This window comes from Paroedura picta, chromosome 5, assembly GCF_049243985.1.
Source record: "Paroedura picta isolate Pp20150507F chromosome 5, Ppicta_v3.0, whole genome shotgun sequence".
NCBI lineage: Eukaryota > Metazoa > Chordata > Lepidosauria > Squamata > Gekkonidae > Paroedura > Paroedura picta.
Genome location: NC_135373.1, coordinates 82,959,126 through 82,976,059, shown reverse-complemented (window position 1 = coordinate 82,976,059; position 16,934 = coordinate 82,959,126). Strand labels below are relative to the sequence as shown.

Genomic DNA, 16,934 nt, shown 5'->3' with positions numbered 1-16,934 from the left:
TGACAACACGGGGATGTATAGTTCTTCCCAATTTTATTTTCCTTTTATTTCTGTTTTTCAAATTCATATCCATGAAAGATACCCCGGCTGCTTGGTGGCTGTGAGTTCTTGACAGCGAGTGTGTAGAACTTAAAATGTTCCTGAATCTTGAAGAATTCTTGTGTGTGTTCATCAAAATTATTGTTGACAAGATCTGAAATGAATGCTAGAATATCCCCCCAAAGTGCTTCTCTGCTAATGAGTCAGTGGGATGGCACAACAGATTTTATATCAGTCACTTCAGTCAACCAGAACAGAAATGCACAGCTAGAGCAACTGTTCTATGATGATAATAAATGTCGATTCAGACTGGCTTTGGGTATGTTGTGTGAATTTGAAAGTACCTCCTGCTTCCTGTAGCCTATTAAATATGTAAGCCATTTTTTTGCATTCCTCTCATGGAAAGATTCCTGCCTAATATAGCAACTGCAATGCCACTATCTACATTTGTATGAAATGGGGTTGCCAGCTGCAGCTGGAGGAATTAGGGGTGAGAAAAGGTATGCCTGCATTGTGCCACTGCACGTCACTTCTGGCACACACAAAAAATGGATATGATCATTAAGTGTTGCTCTAGGATTCACCCAAATCTCTATGAGTTTGAGGCAAATCCAAGAGATATGCGTTGATGTTATTGCATCTCTTCAAAAAAAAATTTCACAAAAAATGTCACATGCCAGCTCAATGTTAATATATCCCCCTCATTTCTCCTTCCCCCCCCTTCATGCCAGCCTTGAAAGTGATGGGAGGTCCCCCACTATAGCAGGAGACCTGGCCTGCCTGTTGTGAATTCTGAATCAGTTCTAATACTGAGCTAGTTTCTATGGCAGTACATAAGAACATATTAGGGGGGGGGATCATGGTGACAATACAAATGAAAAATACTGTCTGGTATTATTCCACATCATAGAGTTAGAAGGGACCATCCAGGCAATTTAGTCCCACCCCCTGCTCAATGCAGGATTAACCTAAAGTATCCAGGTTAAGTATCTGTCTAGCCGCTGCTTAAATACTGCCAATGAGGGGGGGCTGTCACCTGAAATGAGCTGCGGGGAGATTAGCCAAATTGTGCAAGAGATTGGGTAACTAGTGTTAAAGGGTTGAGGTCGATTACACCCATAGAAACTCAAGGCAGACGCACTGGTAAGTGGTAAAACAATAAGTATGATAAAAGCACAAAATAGCTTTTGTGATAGCTAACACACAAACAGTCGTATAGAGAAGATGGTGTGCCCGTCTGTGAGGCAGGGGGTCCTGCCATACTTAACAGTGCTCACTACTTCCTTAGGCAGTGGGGAAACCACACAAGCCAATCCCCTGTCCTACTCTGAACTCTATGTTGTTTTCCACATGGGACTGACTTGTGTGGCTTCCCCACTGATGTTATAGTGACCAGTACGGGACCAGCAGAGATTCCACGTGGCAGGTTTACATGCAGTTTCCCTACCCCAGTCCTCTGGCAGCAGCTGTGACATGAGGATTTCGGCTTTTAAAAAATGGCAATCAAATCTTGTTGTAATATGTAATGTTATTATGATATTCAGTTACTAATTTTGAAAAATCCTTTCCTCTCCCTTGATGCCTTGGAGATGGCCAACAGAGAGAGAGGATCAGGGGAAATGTGGGCAAGACCATCCAGGCTTTTCTGTGACTTTCCACAACATTTCACAGCAAATCAGATTTGGTAAGGCTCTGGGAAGTACATACCTGGGAGGTACATGAATGCATCATGACAGTGTGGAGAAGTGAGAAAGAAACAACTTTTCAGCAACATTGATCTCACATCAAATGTGGAAAGGATCTAATTTACCAAACTGGGTATCAAATGTCCAGACTCCTTTAAAAATGATAAAAACATGGCATTCTCTCTGTGCAAAGGTTGGTAGGCAGCCAGGATTTTTTTTTAAGTATTTAGAAATGTTGTATAGTGGCTCATTTTACAGTCTTTGCCTTCTGCATCTGATATATGTATACGCTGTATCACCATCCTGCTGCTGCTCCCTGGATTCAGCCATTCTTAATGTATTGAAAATTAAAAGTTCACCCTTCCATATATGCAATAATTTCACAGATTCATTTGTGCTTTAGCTGTATAATGGCATCTCTGGGGATGTTCGTTGATGTGCTGTTTCGCTGCTGAGTGCGCTCCTTGGTTCTTGCACATGAAACCAATAAATAATAAATGACTAATGAGCTTGGTCTCTAGAGTTCACAAGACTTGACTTCTGTGGGTAGACGAATGCAAGAAAAAGAGATAATGAAATTTAGAAATTAATTCGTTGCTAAGCTCCTTTCACTTTCCACATGCATTTTGGGCATTTTGGCAGGTTTTATAAGTTAATGCATTTTTGTCTCCTATTTGCAAGACACAGAAATACCATGATTTGTTTTTAGCACTGAGTGGGCACTTTTGGGAGTTAAAATCTCAGTGTCCATTTCATGAGGGATATATTTTATAGCTTAATGAGATAAGATGAGATGTAGTCTGCCTACCTCTTGGCTTTCCTTCTGCTGCATTACTTTCTCAGAGGACAAACAATGGTGTGTGCACCCCTGTATTCAACATGCAGCTCCCGTTCATTTTAACAACCATTAAGGATGTAGAATAGTTCCCTAAGTTCTCCTCTATGCTTACAAAACACGTTATAAGGCTCAGTTCTCCTCTATGCTTACAAAACACGTGGCAAGAGAAATGATATGCAAGCAGAAGCACAAGAGGCTTTCAAGGGCAAATATTACATTACACTGTTCCCTTCTCCTGGGAGAGAATGCAGTTAGGCACCAAGCCAGCAAATAGTGATCCAATGAGCAAAAAGCTTTTGCTAATGTAAACTGTGCAGATAAAGTTAATAGATATGATTTCGTTCATAGTTAGGACCCAACTTTATATTACATTCCCTGACCAAGAAGTAGACCCATCTCTTTTCAGCCTAGGTTGCCATCCTCAAGTTGGTGACAAGCCTCCTGCTACTACAACTGACCCAAGAAGGTATTCTTGGGAAAGAAGCTGGTGGCCATGTATATTGGTGGTCATCATGGCACATCATGCTGAACATTACTGGTGGAACATTGTTGTCAAAATTAATGACATGAGGAGGAACACCATTATTCCCCAGCTTATAGGTAAAGGATCAAGGCTGAAAATGGGGACAAGTATTGGCAGAATTTAAATATGTGAAGGGGTAAAGCACCAGTCTGCTTAAAGAAAAAGGGGGGTATGAAGAGGAGCAATAATTTATGAAAAGAGAGATCTAACTAAGTGCTCTAACTGTGTCAGTATCAGTTGGGTAAAGGTCATTCATTCTTCTGGTAGTCCTCATTTGCTCTTGTGCAGTGACTGCTGGTTGCAAATATATGCACTCCTTTAACTGATTGTTAACTTTCTTAATGGCAATAGAAACCTAGATTAAACAGCCAGAGGCAGCACCTGCTTATCTGTGAAAGCTCCAGAGTGATGAATCAAAAGGGTAATTGTCATCATGTATAGTTTTACATAGAACAGAGCCGCCCACCTAACCCTTTGTAGAAATTAAGAGCATTGGGGAGATGTTGCTTTGGAGAGTCAATTTCAGCTAAATTAGCAGCAGTTACCATAATGCAAAGAGACAGACAGCAGGCGGTCCCACTAAAAGCCCATTTCTCTAAATCTTTGCATTGATCTCTCTGTTATGCATGTCAGACTTTAGAGCCTGATGTTAGCAAACCTAATTCCTTGTTGATGATATCTGGCACTTAACAGGACTCCATTCACAGTCCAAGTATTAAATGAATCTTTCCATTGATGTGAGAATGATTCAAACTGAGAAAACAGAATCTAACATCTAAAATGTGGGACTGTGGCTGGTCTGATCCATAGAAACCGTTGGCTGTATCTTATCATAGTAGAGCGGTATAGTTATTGTCTGCCAGGATTTGCTCTATCAGAACACATTTGAACAGTGAATATCCATACTGTTGACCCCCTTTCATATGAGCACATATTACTTAAACTGTACCAGAGGTAACTGTGAGGGACTGGCAATTACCCTGGTCCCATAGCACCATATTTGGCACTACGCATGTTGCCAGCTGGGTGGTATGTATATAAGGGGAAGGAGGGAGACTGAAGAAATTTTGCAGAACTTCTGTTTTGACCCAAAAATCCTCGGGTCAGTTTTGTTTTGGCTTGGCGTGGATTTAATATGGGAATATTCATACTATTTCCTCTTTTTTTCTTTTTTGTATACACTTAATCTTATTTTGATTTATAAAAAGAATTATTGGTATAAAATGTTATAAATAAAAATGCATTAGATGAAAAGATTCACATTAACAAAAAGAAGTTTGTTCAAGGGCAGGTTGGCTATATATTTGAACAGATTATTTGCCCAAGAGGCTAGCAGCTTAGGGAGCAATATCCAGAGATCATCACTAAAGCTGCCTTTGTTGCCAAGAGCTTTTTATATGTGGTCTTTCATCTGGCCCTTCAAAAGAGATCAAGGACAAAGGCAATAGCTGTTGCTTGAGTGCAACAGCATGTCCATCAGCCATCACCTCTGAGAACGTGGGAAGCTTAAGGGTGCCAGTAACATAGCTGAGATAGGATGCTCTACACCAGTGGTCCACAACCTTTTTCAGGCTACGGACCAGCGGGGGGGGGGCGATCGCCCGGCCACACATGCGCATTTGCGCCATGCACGACCGCAAACGTGCATGTGCAACCAGGCTGCGCATGCCACAAATGTGCATGCGCAACCCGGCCACACATGCGTGGGAGTGCCGCGTTTGCAGCCGCACATGGTACAAAGACAGGTAAGATAAGCTGTTAACTGAAACAGTTTGCAGTTCACTTGCTGCTAATCTGAGGACAGAAGCAGCGAATGTGAAGTTGCTGAAAGAACTAAACAACTTGTGTGCCACCTTCTTTGAGAAAGAGTAATTTGGGGAAACCTTACAACAAGCTTCCTCAGTCATGGTTTCATGAAACCCTGGGTTTTCTTGGCAGTCCTGGAAGGGTTTCATGTGTGTGTGTGTATATATATGCACACGTCCTGATGCTAGGTTTTAAAATATAGAGGGTTATATCCATTTCTGGATATTGCGGGGGGAAGGTAGGGTCACTCCGGATCAATCATGCATGTTGCAGAGGGAAAATTAAAAGCGCCCAAAATCAAAATGGAAATCAAATTCAGTGTAGATGGGAGGGATTCATTCAAACCCAGACTGGGTTAAAAGCCCTGTGCAGACTACACCCAGGGGACAGGGAGAGGGGAAATGGCCACTTTGGAAGGTACATTCTATGCTATTATATCCCATTGAAGCTCCTTCCCCTCTGCACACCCCACCCTCCTCAACTCTAGCTCCAAAATGTCCAGATGGTCCAGAATTCACAACCCTACTCCACAAGCATGCTCGTAAACATCATGGCAGAGAGTCTTCAATCTGAGGAAAATAGGAATTTTAGGAAAACTAGGAGAATTGGTGTCAGTCCTATTCTCAGCAATATTGTTAACTATATTTTGGTAGTGTTAAGAATACGTTCAGAATGGATTAAGAATTACTGCAACCATGTTGTCCCCTCCCCAGCACCATATTCTCTCATGCTCATAAATGTAGATTGCTAAGGAAATACACCTGCACTGTTGCACACATTAGCTAGCAACACAATATTTCTCTTCATTCTGCACTACCCACTCAGTTTCCCAAGGTACACATGATGATTCTAAAAAAATGCTTAATATTCTTAAACATTAAATATGTTCAGGAATTATTATGCATGGGGGAACGGTGAACAGATGCATACCATTTTTTTTGACAGAGTCCTGTATGGTTTATTCCTTTTTTAAAGAAAATAATTGAGAATAGTTTACATAACTGAAGTACACTGTTATATCATTTCTCAGTAAGGAAAAAAACATAAATACTCCTTTTTGATTTGGAGAAATCTGTTTTTTTTTAAATAAACAAGCTACATATTGCTCTTTGAAGCAGAAATAAACTTGCTCTCTTTTTTCTTTTGCATTTTACAGGATTTAGTGTAGCAATACAATGGGAAGGAACAAAAAGCTGCCTTTTTGCCTTCGACAATAGATGAAAAACAAACAAAAAACCCATACAATTACGAAGCACCTAAGCAAACTTTTATTTAGTCCTTGAATACATTTTAACTGTTAGCAACAAGAAAAATCCAGAATAATAAAGCAGGCACTAAGAGTCAACAGAGATTTTTCTTCTTTAAAAATAATCTTTACATCTAACGAGGGAAAGCAAATCAATACTAGTACTTCATAAGAGGAAGATCACACAGTTCTGAGATGGATTTTGCTGCTGACTGCCATGTAGAGAATATTACTGCAACATATGAAAATGCATTTTGTGTTCATCGGTGGACTCCATTTTTTTTATCAGCTGCCAGCCTGAATAGCTAGCAAGTGCTGGAACTCATAGAGAAATGTAGGTCATGGTCTTCCTTTGACACTAGATAATCTGAAACAAATATGAAAAAATGGCCTTTCTATTGGAATGGAAGGCAAAAATTAGTGTACCAAGAAAAATATGTGTAGAATAACTTAGTAACGTGTGCATGTGCATTGTGATCTTAACTTATTAAGCTAAAGAACTGAAGGAGGTCCCTAGAATTTGGATTCCCCCCCCTTCAATATCATTTATATCAAGAACTGTAGTAGCTGTATTGGGGCAGGAAGAGAACTAACATCCCACATATGGGAGTGACCAAAACACTGTAAGAGCAAAAGAGAGAAAAAAATAACAACTTTCAGCAGTGATAAACAATGATTTAATTAGGCTGCAGTTGCTATCCATTGTGCATCTAATGACTGCAACTCCCAATCATCATATTAAGATAAAATGCAGACACATTCCCATCATATCTGGTCGCAACCATTTGCAAGCCCAATTAATAGTTACTTTGAAATGCCCTGCTATGCTGCCCTAGCTGGCCACACCCAGGGGCAGGAGGTGCCTGGGCTGCAAAGCCTAGCCAGAGTCCACACCAGAGTAAAGTCAAAGTCCAGTCCAAGTTGTTAGGAATCAAAGCAAACAGAGTTAAGGGCAAGGCAAAGAGTAGTCAAGGGAAAGCCAAGGTCAGAGTCCAGATAAGCTTATATTCAACAAAGCCAGTCCAATTACCAGATGCATAGTCAAAAGCCATTTGCCAGGAGTCAGAAGTTCGCAGACCAAATAATCCAAGCCAAACAGGAGGGTTTCAGCATATATTGTGCCCACACCAAAGAGCTGCTGCTGTCTCTCCTAAAAGCAGCCCAGCTAATTGGCTGCTCCTGGGGGAGGTCTCACTCATCCTCCCCAGGAACTATCCCAGCTGGACCCCATCTACTTTGACAACGTGCCTGCAGTCTCTGGCTCATTCGGCATTCACCAAACACCACCCTTCTGCTTCGCCTGCTCAGGCGAGCTGTCAGGGCTGGAATGCATCTGCGGATGCACCAAAGATGCCTCTTGGGAAGAGCCTGGCTGACTTGAGCTGCCTTCCCCTTCTGCACATTCAGAGGCCCCTTCTCTCAGCTGGCTCAGCTGCTGGCCCTGGTTGCTGTGGCAACTCCTGGGATACGGGAGGTGGTAGCAGGGGCATGACACCTGCTTTTTCAGGCCATTTAATATAGTCCCATAGATTTCAGAGCCACTTAGGAACATAGGATTCCCAGCATGCAGGATGTATATCCTTCAGGAAGGTTGCCAGCTCTGGATTGTGGGTTCCCTGGAAGTTTTGAGGTGGAGCCTAGAGGAGGGTGTGGTGTTGGGAGGGTAGAAACCTCAGTGGGGTGAAATGCCATTGAGTCCACCTTCCAAACCAACCATTTTCTTTCAAGGGAAATTTTTTTACCTGGGGACTAGTAATAATTCCAGGATATCTGCAGCCACAACCTGTAGACTGGCAACCCAACTTTTATGAGAGCAGCAAATGACAAAAATACATTTCTACATGAATAAGCTCTGTTTGTGTATTCCCAACCTCAGTCCTCTTTGTTTAGATGCTGGAAGTATCTGGATATGGAACTGCGGGGTTAATATTTGAGCAATCCTCAATATTAAATGTAATCTGTATTTCGAAGTGGTGTCCCCAAATGGGAACCCTCAACAACCCCTAGTGCTGGCAAGTTTCTTTTGTAATCACAGGACTAGAAATATTTTTTATTTAGTGGTTTATGCAGCGGTCCCCAACCACCGGTCCAGGGACTGGGACCAGTCCATGGATCAGTGGATACCGGGCCATGGCTCCTCTCATCCTCCTCCCTGGCTACTGCCTCGGGGGCTGCCCTACCACTCTGCCGCCAGCTCACCTTTGGTGTTCTCCAGCGGCCGCCATGGCTGGGGCTCCCCCTCGACATGGCACTGAGCAGCTGCTGCTGGCAGCAACCCCCAGCGGACAGCGGGAAGTCAGGGGCACTGGCTGGAAAGCAAATGGAGCAGGGGCTCAGGCAGTGGCGACGTCCCTCACAAAAGACTACCCCCCTCCCTGGGCCTCAGTAAAATTGTCAAGCGTTGACCGGTCCCTGGTGATAAAAAGGTTGGGGACCACTGGTTTACAGTGCCACCCTCAGCAGAATTACACCCATTGAAGTCCATTGAAGGAGGGGAACAGTTTATATTAGTGTAACTGTTTATGATTGCACTATTATATTGGGACATTTCAGTAGCTCTCTGGTGCATTATATATCCAGTTTTTCTTGTTCTGTTTGTGGTTTTAGAATGTCATCTGATTCTTTAATATGTTCAGCTAAACAAATCCGTTGTCTTCAGTCTTCCTGTCTGCCACACGTGCAGATGTTCTTTTAAGAATAATACCTTTCCCAGTTTTCTATGAACCAACAGTAATATTTATATTGGAGATCCCCTTTCTATAGAACTCCACTAGTGTCACCACCACTCTACTTTAAAGATGTCTGTCTGCATCCTCCATCATGCGCTTTTCCCTTTGCAAAACTAATCAGTTAAATCAGATACTCTTTAATGTTGACATGACTTGCAGCAACAGAACTGTCAAAATGAATTTCAATTAGGTTTGATTTCCTTACCTAAAAGGTCATAAAAGCTAATTGGCACCAACTGCCTTTGTCTTCCTGTGGCAGAGAAAGTTGTAATTAGAGACAGGCGTAAACTGTTAAAATGCAGTTTGTGATGGTTTATGGTAGGCATGTTCAGGTATATTGGACACAAAAACTATTGGTATTTCCCAATATTCCTAAATCCCAATATGGTATTGGGATTCAGAAAATACTCAGAAAAGCCCATTTTTTTCCAGCTCCCTGGCATCTAAAAGGACCAAGATCCATTTAAATTCCCCGCAAAGAGCTGATCTTGTGGGGAGAACTCTCTCTGCAGGATTGGCCTGGGCTGTACCAGGGGGTTCCAGTTTCCCTTGAGGAGCCTGCTGGTCAGCAGGCACTCCAGTGGTCCCTATAATTTCCCACATTTTGGAAGGGGAAGGGAAGTGAAAAGGAGGACTTAGATGACTGCCAGCCATTTAAACTGAGCACCTGACTGGTGGACTGGTCAATCTGGCAAGTTTAAATGTCCCACAGTCATTTCAGGGACTCCTTTGGTTCCCCCCCTTCCAAAGAGAGCAAAGTAAAATTAATTGGATGAATGGCTTAGCGCCATTCCAGCCTTACAGCAGGGCAAGCACAAATGACAGCACAAATGTAGTAAGGCTTCGACAGTTGCAAGAGTCCAGGAGTCCATTCCCTTTGGAAGAGAGGGAAGTGAAAGAGTGGGATTAAATGGCTACTGGCCATCTCAGTTTAACAGCTGATCAGCACACAAGCCAAGCTGTTAACTTTAAATGACTATAGTAAACAAATAGAGGTCACAAAGGTGGACAATAGCAAACAAGAAAAGAAAAACTCTCACAAATACAGTACTCCAGTCGTAGTTACCTGTATTCCAATAGAAAATTTTCAAATATCAGTGTAAATTATTTATTATTCTTTACAAAATCATCAGATGAGAAAAAAATAACCTCTTTTAATGTAGTGCTACTATTCTACGGGAATGCCTGTTATTCAGACTAATACATTGCCAACAGACAGCATAACAGTCAGACAAACATATCCAAGTCTGTGCATAGTTAATAAGTGGCATAATGGCCAAACAAACTAATACATTGTAAACAGACAGCTCAGTAACCAGACAAACATGTCTATACTTTGTAGACTAAATGGCACCATGGCTAGATATAGATGGACTCCCAGTAATTCCCTATTTCAGACTGGCCTGTTTCAATTATCTTCAAAGCTGAAGAGTATCCTGTTAGTGAATAACAAACTGAAATCAATGTTTACATGATTTTTAAATAATTAACTGTTTTATCAAACACATGCAATTAACAGCTTGCTGTTATGCCATTTTTTCCTGTTGGCTAAAGCCTCACTGTGAGCTAATTTCCCTCTCTGGACCTTATGTGACAAGCCAGAATGGTATGAGGAATGCATATTTCCCATGTATTAAATCCAAAGTGTTTTAGAAGAATACTCGCAGGTCTTCTTTGGGATTCTGCCTTACAAACTGATGAGAAGCCCAACACATGTGTAATGAATCTCTACTAATGGCCTAATGATACGGAGTTATCTCTAGAAGCCTGACAAATAAGATGCAGTTGTGTATTCCATGTTTACATACCTAATGAAAATATAGAAGTCCAGTGAAGGTTATTAAAGCTCCATAATTTTTGCTTCAGCTATAAGAACATTACTCAAACAATCTCTTTGTCACTCTTGATATTCTTTAAGGATAAGTAGTATTTGAGTAAGAAACAAGTGAAAACTGGGGTCCATTCCGCACGACTTTAATATAGCACTAGTCTTGTATTTTGTTTTTGCCACTAAAACTACGTTCTGCATGACGTCGTGAGCAATCTGCAACACTCCTGCAACACTAGCGCAAAAATTGCTTCGTTGTAGCGATTTCCAGGGAATCCAGAAAAGTGGATTCACCCTCAGAAAATTGCTACACTCCTGCCAACAACCTGCAACACTTGCGAAAAAGACCTGTGTGTTCTCAATGTAGTGGTTGTAACAAAGTCCCTCCCCCTGGCTCTCTCCTCTGAACTTCCGGTGAAGCGATCACCATTTTTTTCCCCTCGGAACGAGCGGGGAAAGCAATGAACCAACGAGGCTTCATTCACCCAGCTAGGCTTCTCCAGCTACAGTCCCTCCACAGAAGTGCTTTAAAGCTCCCCTAAGTCCCCAAGCACAACACAGCCCCCAGTTCCCCAGTCCCTTTTAATTTCGGCCAAAAATCGCGCCCATGCGGGGGGGGGATTTTTTTTCTACTCGGGGGAGTGTGGTAACGATGACTTGCCAGCTCACACGCCAGCTAGATGGGTCTCTATGTTAGGAAGAATCAAGGCATATTCGTTGAAACGTGTTTGTGTGTGTGTGTTTTTAAACTGTGCTTAAAGGGAAAGGGGCTTTTCGGGAGCATGATAACAACCGCCCATTGGCTGTTCATTTGATTGACGGCCAGGGGCGGGAACAAGCACAGAAAAAATCGCTTCTTTTCTAGCGATTCCTGCAAGACCGGAAACCTGTGGGGAATGAATGAAATGCTACTGGATTCCACTACAAATGAAGGTATGTGGAACGCCGAGATTCCACTATTTAAAATAGTGTTATTGCTTTGTGAAACCAATTGGCAACATTGGTCCTTGTGCGGAATGGGCCTGGATTTAAAAAGTCCTTGATCCTCAATTTCAAGAGCATTCATTCATGGTCTGTTATTACTCGTTCAGAAGAAATACTACATTATTTGGGCTTAGTAATTAATGACTCGACAGAGAAATCTATAAATAATTCTTAGCATTATCCCAGCAGCTTGTGTGTGTGTGTAACGTACAAAGCTTCTACATAAATTCTATTTCATTTGGCTTAAAAGAGGGCATCATGAACCAAAAATAGTATATAAGAGGGATCCAGGATCCCATTTATTTATTCAGAAAATTCAGAAACTAATTGATTTTGACAAGTTCATGCAACAGTAATCATATCCTAGGATTGCAACTGTCAGTAATCCAGAACTCCCCCCCACCCCGGAGTAACCCATGTAAGGTTACAGCAATGCCCCTGTCCTATGCGTTGACAAAGCCATCATTGCTTGTAATACTGGTATAGTTTTCTATGGGTACACTCAAAAACTCAATTTGGTAATTGGGATTATTATTACCCCTGTCTCTACATCTTATGTTTCTTATTTTCAAGGGGTTTAAAACATTAATCTTCAGATTTGATTTCATTGGTTTAAACAAAAAAGCCCACATTTCTTGGTGACTGTTTGTTAATCCACCACCCAATAAACAATACCAGATAAAGATATGTTTTAGTTCCACACTCTCATAGCCAAAAAAATCCAAAACCAAAACAGAAACACCTTGAGGGAAATTGATTCCCTGTGATTTGTTATGGATTTTCATACTGTTGTGAAAATGATTTCAGTTTTAGGAAGGAAGGGCACTAAGCCCTTTCCCCTTTCTCCAGACTCTCAATGTTGTTGTTCAAAAGAGAGTCCTGAAGGAGATTTTAAATCTGTTGACATTTGCTCCTGAAATTTCCCTGTAACACTGTCCTAGGTGGTCTGTCACCTAGGTCAGGGGTAGTCAACCTGTGGTCCTCCAGATGTTCATGGACTACAATTCCCATGAGCCCCTGCCAGCAAGCACTGGCAGGGGCTCCTGGGAATTGTAGTCCATGAACATCTGGAGGACCACTGGTTGACTACCCCTGACCTAGGTGATAGGGACACACCTTTCCCTTCTAGACTTCTCCTTTGGTGACTAGGTTGTTCTGACAACAGGGTAACAAGACACATCTGTGCCATATTGTTTACCTCCCAATGTCATTATTTCACAGCCAACTAATGAGTAATCCAGCAAGGGGTTTTCAGGAAAGTAAGAAGCAGAGTTGGTTTACTAGTGCCTTCCCCTGCAGTCTCCCTTGGTGGTCTCCCATCCAAGTACCAACCCTCCTTAGATTCTATGTTTTGACAAGATTCGGCTTTACTTGCCACTTTTTCTCTATGACACTACAGACTCCTAAACTGAATTTTGCTCCTTGAATATGTTATACAGTAGAATTCCTTGTAAGGATGGCACTGGGTTCAGTTATTCACTTATGTCAGGCACTGGGCAGATCTGAAGTTTTGAATTCCAAAATGGTAGCAGAACTAATCCTAATGATAGCTGCATTAGTCTGATTATTTAAATGACCAATGCTCTTCCCACTGTGACATCTCTGCATGTTTCTCTGCTGTCCGTGGTTAAATTGTTCTATTTTTAACTTACGTACTCTTGTGCTTGTGAAAGGGTTTGGATGAATTTCATGAGCAGAAGGATGGTGGCAGATGGTGAGGGGGTGAATAAGAGTAACATATAGCTACCAAGAGGGTATATAACATCTCTCATATAACAGTACCAAGAGGCAAACTGTCTTACAAAATTAGAGTGAGTTTACAAATGAGCAATGGGGGGTGGGGATATAAGAAAACAGAAGGTCCCTTTCTAAAACTATTGGCCTTCTACAGAAGCAAAAGGAATATAAAGGATATCGTTCCTCATTTTCACCAACATTTATGACCACCCTTGATTTCAGTCTTATTTCTGTGCAGTTTCTCTGCTCCCTTGACTGATCAGATGCTGATTCTTAGCATTTGTTCCTTTAGATTTCCTTATGAGAATAGGCTGCATATAGGATTCCCAGGACATGCCTGACAACTGGCAGGAGACTTGGAGGTAGGAACGGGGGGGGGGGGGGGGTTGTCCCATGTGCTGCCACATCCCTTTCCAGCAATTCCTAGAGCTACCCTATCACTTCTATGTTTTCCCAGGAAGTAATATAGTGGCACAGATGCTGTCAGTGTTTTTTAAAAAAAGGTTTCTCCCACCACCACTTGGAACAGAGCTTCTGGCAGATTGTCTGGCAGCCCTAGCTCCATATAAAGCCTGTTTGTAAAGGCACATACAGTATGATGTCTCATACCTATCAATCATAATACTTGTATGGAGAAGTGAAGGACAGGAGGAATGACCTTGTGTTGATACTGTGGTGTCACTTCTGTACCTTTTCCACACTGGCAGCACAATAGTGCCACCAGGTGTTTTGGCTGAGGCAGGTTGCCCTGGGCCTGTACAGGGGAGCATTTTCCCCACCAGACTTGGTCTGCCCCAGATTTGTGCCTCCAAATGAGGTGCTGACCCACCTGGCAGAGGTTTTGTCCCTTCTGGGATGCCATAAGGTGGGGAAGGAGCCAGGCCTGGACAGCCCCACTCTTCTCTGTCAGTCCAGCGCTGATGTATTCTTGAAGCTTTATTAGGACCACAACCAGACAAGCACTGGCCCAGGCTGAATTTCCCATATATATAATGATAACTTTATATATCTATAATGATAACTTGTAGCTGAACATGTACAGCAGTTTTATGCAACAACATTGGGAAATACTAGAGCAAAGTAGAGGAAAATCTGGAAAGTGGACAATTGGAGGATAACACCATGTACACACTAAAAAAAAGCAAACGTGGAGTAAAACATGGATTGCTAACTCTCTCGGGGTAAGCAGGGGTCCCCTGCCATCAGGCCCCACCTCCTGCCACCAATCAGCTGGCCTCTTGGGGGAGAGAGGAAGGCCCAAGTGTAAGGTGACCAGATTTCAACATTGGTAAAGTGGGACACGATTGACTGGGGGGGGTTCTTGATTAAGAATTTGGTCTATATGGAGCAACAAAAAGTTTCATAGAACGCATAGAACGCAAAAACTGTATTGTAATATATATTTTTAAATTTCAACATAAGTACAATTTGCCAGGTACCCCCAGATGTCCCTCCAAAAGTGGTCACCTTACCCAAGCGGTGGTCACCTTACCCAAGTGACATCATCAGTGATGTGGAAATATCTGGTGCACACAAGAAGTGACATCATCACACAGGCAGAAGCTATTTCTTCCACAGAGTTTTTGCCCAAGTACCAGAGCATTGCTGAGACAGCACAGTTCTGGTGCATGTCAGAAGTGATGTCTCCACATTGCCTGGGCCTTACTTTCCCTCCTGATAAGTCCCCCTATTGGGTTGGGTTTTGCAAGTATTATCCCTTCAGTCATGAAAGAGTCCAGCTGAAGTTTCTGTAAACTAATAATAGCAAGTTTAGCTAAGAACAAATTAGGTGTAGAGTAGATTCTTCCCACCAAAAGGGGGAGGTTTTATTCTTAATGAGATGACCTTAAGGTTGGCTATTGGCTAATCAATATATTGGAAATGGTACATGCTATTCAACATGCACACAAGGAGTAGTGCTTTGAGGGGACACTTCCATTCCTTCCTTTTTAGGGTGAGAGGGAACAAAGAGACAAGATGGAGTAGATGAGAACTAGAAAGATGTTACCTCCTTGTTGTTTTCTTTCCATGTAATCTTTTCCCAAACCTTTAAGTAAATGTTTACTTAGAAGTTAAACATACACTTGTCTGTGCTGCATTATTCCATTGTGCTTCATTTACTCTGCTAAATATTCAACACTCCCCCCCCCCATTCCCTGCCAGTTTCCAGAAGGGACCTGGCAGCCCTAAATGTCCACATGGAAACAAACTAGGGATATATAATATAGCTAAATGCCATAATACAATAAATTCCTTAATGAATATTTTTGTATGAAGTGATAATTTGAAAAAAAAATGCAAAGATAGGATTTGCCTATGTTTTCTTTGCTAGATATATACAGTATTTGGAACTGACGTTGTGCTAATTAAATAACACAGGGGTAAATTGCCTTTTGAACCAGGGGTAAATTGCCTTTTGTGCAAGCTACCCCTCAAGAGCTCTATGTGAACTGGTAACATTCATCTCATTAGGCATAACGAAGTCATTACGTGTTTACAAAGCTAGAAGCAGCTGGATTGTTTTCTCCCTGCTGATGTATGCAACTGAGCCAGTCTTTACATGTGTATGTAAGTGTGCGATATTAATGAAGCAGAATAATATTGCTGTCAGAGTTTGTGGAGAGATCTTTCAGAATTGTGAGAAAATGTCATCCATTAGTTAAACAACCAGCTGCCAAGAGGCATATCACGCATATGAAGCAGAAGTCAGATATTCAACAACATAAAACACAAATTACCATTAAATGCTGTTCAGGATCGATAGCTTGTTGCATCCTTAGAAAATTCACAAGTCACTAAAAGGAAATTAGTCTGTTGCAATTAGTGGCATTTTACTTAATTATAAACATACTTACAATCACAGATAATCATCTTTCCAGAACCAATGGGTTGAAATTAATTCAAAAGAATTTTCAGCTAAACATCCAGAAAAAGTTACTGACAGAGTGGTTCCTCAATAGAACAGCCTTCTTCAGAAGGTGGTGAGTTCTCCTTCTTTGGAAGTTTTAAGCAGAGGCTAGAACATCTGACAGAAATGCTGATTTTATGAACTTAGGCAGATTGTGAGTGGGTGGGCAGGAAGGGATGTGCCAACGTTTGTCTTTTGTGTCCCTTCCTTGCCTACCCAGGGAATTGCTAATTGCCACTGTAGGCTGATCGCCATGGTAGGTAAATTCCCTCCAGGCCAGGCTGGATTCTGGAGATTTTTGGTGTATGTGTCGGGAGGGTTACTTGGGCATGAATCTGGGGTCACTGTAAGTAGGCAGGTAGTTGTGAATTCCTGCATTGTGCAGGGGGTTGGAATAGATGACCCTGGAGGTCCTTTCCAACTCTATATTTCTGTGGTTCTATGGCCATCTTTTTCTTCTGCTCTCTCAATGATATCATCCCAACTGTAATCTTACAATAAAATAAGTCATTTTCAGTGTTTCCATAGTTTACTTTACTTGACATTGTTGAGGTATTCAGACTATGATAGTGAGGATTTGCAAACACATCTTGCTGTAGGGGATTTGTGGC

General features: G+C 41.9%; 2 protein-coding genes across 6 annotated transcripts in view; one reads left to right on the top strand and one right to left on the bottom strand.

Moving 5' to 3' along the window:
* The window catches only part of MYRFL (myelin regulatory factor like), a 512,195-nt gene that overhangs the window by 84,520 nt on the left and 410,741 nt on the right, over positions 1-16,934 (bottom strand). The gene's annotated exons all lie outside the window — the stretch shown is intronic.
* The window catches only part of PTPRR (protein tyrosine phosphatase receptor type R), a 156,281-nt gene that overhangs the window by 68,268 nt on the left and 71,079 nt on the right, over positions 1-16,934 (top strand). The window lies entirely within an intron of this gene.